A 4843-nucleotide genomic window follows, 5' to 3' on the forward strand; every position below is an offset into this window, starting at 1 on the left:
TGACAACCATTTCTCCTAAAGGCTCCGACTCACTGATTCATTTTCAAGGACATCACCGCCCATCTTCCTATAAACTCCAACCCTGTGAGGGTGGTGATGGCCTGGCACAGGCTGCCCAGAGAAGTTGTGGCTGCCCCGTCCCTGGTCATATCCCAGGCCAGGCTGGGCGGGCCCTGGATGCTCTTTAAGGTCGCTCCATCCCGAACCATTCCCGAGCCCCGGGACTGGGCTCGTGCTGCCGCCTGCTGGTGGCACCTGGAACTGCAGCTGCGCACGGTGCATTGTGGTGCCGCCGTTGGCCCACACTCCCTGCTGCCCTCCAGTGGGAATTTGCCGAAGCGCAGCTCCAGCCCAAGCTCGGGAGCAGTGCGGGCTAGTGAGGGAAAATCCCGGAATTTGGGCAGAAAAAGAGTTTCCTGAGCGAAAGAACAAGTTTTTCAGAAATAAATGAGTGGCTGCCTTTGTCCACTTTTCTTTATTCTACTTTTCATCCCTTTACCGTGTGTTTTTCTATTTTTTCCTTCCCAATGCTTCTTTCGTTGTTGCCATTCAGTGCCTTGGCACATATTTTGCACTGAAATTGTTTCTCCTGTGGTAACTCCATGGTCTATTATACAGTTTAACCCTCCCCGTCCATTTTTTCCCCAGCCGGACCTGATAGGCTGTGGTCCCTTGTCCCTCCTCCCCTTGCCAATGTTTGCAAAATTCCTGGTTTTCCCATGCTCCCTTACTCTTTTCTTGGGGCCCTTCAGGAATAAAACTTGGATTATCCCAGGAAGAAGAGTCTCTTTTTGTCTTTTATCTGGTTCCCGCAGTATTCTAAGCCTCCTCCTGGTGCTGAGCTAGCCTAGAGTCCAGAGAGGAGGCTCTGGTAATCCCTACATTTTGTTTTGTTGCCTCAAATTGGGAACTTTGGAACCGACTCTGAACTGATTGTTCATCATTTTTTAATTGCACTGAGCAGCCCCCGGCAGCTCCCTCAGCTGCTCCTGCTGCTCCAGACCCTTCCCCAGCTCTGTCCTTACCCTGTACACGCTCCAGCCCCTCCAGGTCCTTCGTGAGGGGCTGCAGTGAATGAAGAAAAAGGGAGGGACGATTCTCCATCACCTCTTTGAGGGTTGTGATTTGGAAAACAAAGCTTTCATTTGCCTTTAACAAAAGCTCCAGGAATTGCTTTATTTTGGGAAATGAGGCACCCTGCAGGAAAGGCATTAAGGAACTGTAGCGGATTCATCAGGCGTGCCAGTAGCAAATTTTGGGAAACTTTTGATGCACCAGGCAAGCAAGCAGCAGTTTTTTGGATCCATCAGGCGAGGCAGTCCAGGAGATTTAGGAGGTGGCCCTGCCATTGCCGCTGCCAAACCCCTTCATGGGGAAGTGCCTAAACGGTCACTGTGGTCTTGGTGGCCTCATGACATAGGGGCATCCAGTGACCATGGCCACAGTGGTCAGGAGAAGCCCCTAGAGGTGTGGGGAGGTCCTGGGGAGGGTCCCACCTGGGAGGAGAAGGAGAGGGGTCAGGGGGCCATGCAGGATGGGGATGATCATGAGGTGAGGGGGTCTGGGGTGTCAAGGGGCCATGGCGGGAGGGACAGGGGGGCCCTGAGGATGTGAAAGCCAGAGGGGGCCATTGCAGGATCCCTGTCCCTTGTGCCCAGTCATGGGTGCCATTGTCCCCCCAACCCCAGGTGGTGTCCCCAGCATGGGATGTCCCTCACCCCCTCAACTGGCACTGGTTTTCCCCATCCCCTGTGCCCACCAATGGCTGTCCCTGTCCTTGTCCCCAGCACTGGGTACCCACTGTGTGTGTCCCTGTCCCCTCTGGACCATAGGTGTCCCCAGCACTGGGTGTCCTGGTCCCCAACCATCACTGAGTGTCCAGCTGTCCCGTCAGGGAATGTCCCCCTGTGACATCACCTCACAGTGTCCCCGCCCCCCATGACATCACCCCACAGTGTCCCCATCCCTGTGACATCACCTCGCAGCCACTGGCAGTTGTAGTTGCTGAATTTCCCGGTGGAGCGCAGCTCGATGTTCATTGTGCCCCCTTCCTGAGTAACATTGGTGACCTCAAAGGTCTCGAAGGGTGGGATCAGCACCTCCTTCTGGTTTGGTTTGATGGAGAATTTCTGGATGTCGGCGCCATGGCATGTGTGCACGTGGAACATCGTGTCCGTGCCGTACTCCTCTGAGACCTTGCGACTCAGCGACGTCGACGCAAACTGACCAAAGCGAACTTTGGCACCAGGCTTCACATTAAACTGGAGGCCCCTCATCCCCCTGAACACATCCTGGCACTTGTTGGGCACTCTCAGCTTCTGCAGGGCCCGGGTGAGCAGGAAATGCAGTGTTTTGAAGTGGAAGTTGTTCTGGTATTGCTGGTGGGAACTCCCGGCTTCGCGCACAGCCGCGTTGAACTGACTGTACACGTCCGGCATGGTGTACATCATGAGGGCAATGGCCTCGTCCTGGCTTAGAGGGCCCATGGGGCTCCCTCGCTCTTGCCACTTGGCCCTGGCCTTAGGCCAGATGTGGGCAAATTCAGCATTCTGGCGGAACTCGGTGCATTTGAGTTCTGGCAGCATCGTGGCCATGTCATCGGCACAGGTCAGGTACTGGTCATCAAAGGACTTCTGGGCCATGTCCAGGGGCACCACTTTGATGGCCACGGTGGGCACGGCCACTGCCAGCAGTGCCAGGGTCTGAGCCAGGGGGCCATGGAGAGGAGAGCCCACGGTGGCCACTGGGGGACACTGGGGGACACAGAGGAGACCGAGTGGGCACAGAGGAGACATTAAGTAGAAACTGTTGGGACACAGGGCTTGCTGAGGAGACACTGAGGGGTCCCAGGGGACACTAAGGGATACCAGGTGACACTGATGGGGCACAGAGGATACTGAGGGACATGGGGGGACATGGGGAGGCTTCATTGTTGAGGGACTGGAGAGGGACAGTGGGGTCAGTCTGGGGAGGGGAGGCAGTGTCCCCAGTGTCCCCCAGAACCCCAATCCCACTCTCACTCTCCTATGTTTCTTCCTCACAGTGTCTTCTCAGCTGCCCTTCAGGACCCTGATCCCAAATCCTGGGGTCACTTCCTGACCCCACTCCAGCAACCCCAGTTCCCCCCAGAATGCCAATCCCATTCTCTGTCCCTCCTCTCAGTGTTTCCCAGTGCCTCTTGTGACCCCAATTCCTTTTTCCAGTCCCTTGTGCCCCTCCTGTTTACCCCCCAGCCTCCCAGCACCCTGACCCAAGGCTGGGGGTCTCCCCGTGTCTCCCTTGTTCCCAGCACAGCCCAATCCCATTCACAGACCAAGAGAACCTCAGTGGTCCCTCAGGACAGTTTTCTAATCCCATGTGCATCCCCAGTGCCCCCCGAGTGCCCTCCAGACACCAATCCCACAATCCCCCCCAAGTGTCCCCAGTGTCCCCCCCGCCCCTGATACCCAAATCAGCCGGAGTGAACTCCCTGGCACACCTGGAGGTACCAGAGAGCCAGAATGCTTGATCAGCTCGGACTCACAGAGGATCTCTCCTGCTCCTGCAGCTCCGGGGGAATTGGTCTTGGGGTATTTATCCAACCTATTTATAAATATTCATAAAAATGGGCTGTTTAACTGACATAGAACTAGCTTTTTCCTGTAAATAATTTGTATTGCTCCACCTCTTTTAACGTAGAATTTTACTCACCGAGGAGCCGTAAAAGGGGCTTCAGGATGTGGTTTTCACTGAGTGCCTCAATATCCTGCATCACCTCGCATTGACCTTTTGCTTTCGGTCGGCGCTGCTGCCTCTGTGTTACACAACTTGCCTAAATCGCACCACGGGCTGCTGCCTTGTTTATTCTGTGGTGTCCCCACTTTACATCCTTTTGTATTTTTCTGCATCTTTCAGCCCTATCCAGCACCTTGAGGGCAACTGAAACTTTTTATTCTCTCTCTTATTTGTGATCCCCCAAGGACACCAATCCTATGATCTCATCATCCCACATCCCCCCAGAGCCCCCAGTCCCACTTCCTACTGCTCACTGGGTTGCTGTCACGTCCCAGACAACGAATGGGATCCCCTATCAAATGATATCCCTGTAGGCACCCCGAGCCTGGGGATGAACTCTTGGGTCACTGCCTGGACGTCTTCCCTGGCCATGTTGGTGTGGTCGGAGAAGTTCTGAAGCCCCAAAAAAAGGGCTTCACCAACACCAGGAGATACCTGAACCCTTCCTGGCGTGGTAGCTCAGAAAAACCATTTTCCTGCAATCCCTGGGAGTGTTTCCTCTTTGAGCCATTCTGGGGGGTGCTGGGTCTGAGCTCAAAGGGTTAATATGAAACAGACCTGGCCTTGTTCGGGAACAGACCTGGCAGTTCTGTCCTGGGGACACTGAGTGTCTAAGGCAGCACACCAGTGCCCATTCCATGGACTCCCCAGAGCTTGGCTGGTGCTTCTCTCCTTCACCAACTGCAGCCTCACTCGGGGTGGGCCTGGCCTGGTTATTGGGAGTTATCACCCACCCTCCCTCTTTCCTGGGGCCTTTTCTATAAACAGCCAATTTTCCATCTGCCCAGCTCTATCCAGGCCTCATCTCTGGGGGTGAAATTCCTTTATCACAAATTAACACCAGGTGTTTTATTGCCAGGCTATTTCCCCCCCAGATTTGGCAATCCCCGAGCTGCTGTGCCCTGGGCTGTGGCACGGCCCCTTCTTTGGTTGCTGTCGAGGAGGGACAACATTTCCTGTTCATATTGGATCACAGATCCCTGTGCTAATTGATAATTAGCTACGTGATAATTTTGGCTGCAAAGTGAGGGTGTCTGGTATTCAAAGGTGGCCCTGATGTCAGCATCTC

General features: G+C 54.7%; 1 pseudogene; it reads right to left on the reverse strand.

Moving 5' to 3' along the window:
* Positions 1-1389: 1389 nt before the first annotated feature.
* On the reverse strand, positions 1390-3751 carry LOC116999646 (annotated as a pseudogene).
* Positions 3752-4843: the final 1092 nt, after the last annotated feature.

Source organism: Catharus ustulatus, chromosome 1 (genome assembly GCF_009819885.2).
Source record: "Catharus ustulatus isolate bCatUst1 chromosome 1, bCatUst1.pri.v2, whole genome shotgun sequence".
Lineage (NCBI taxonomy): Eukaryota > Metazoa > Chordata > Aves > Passeriformes > Turdidae > Catharus > Catharus ustulatus.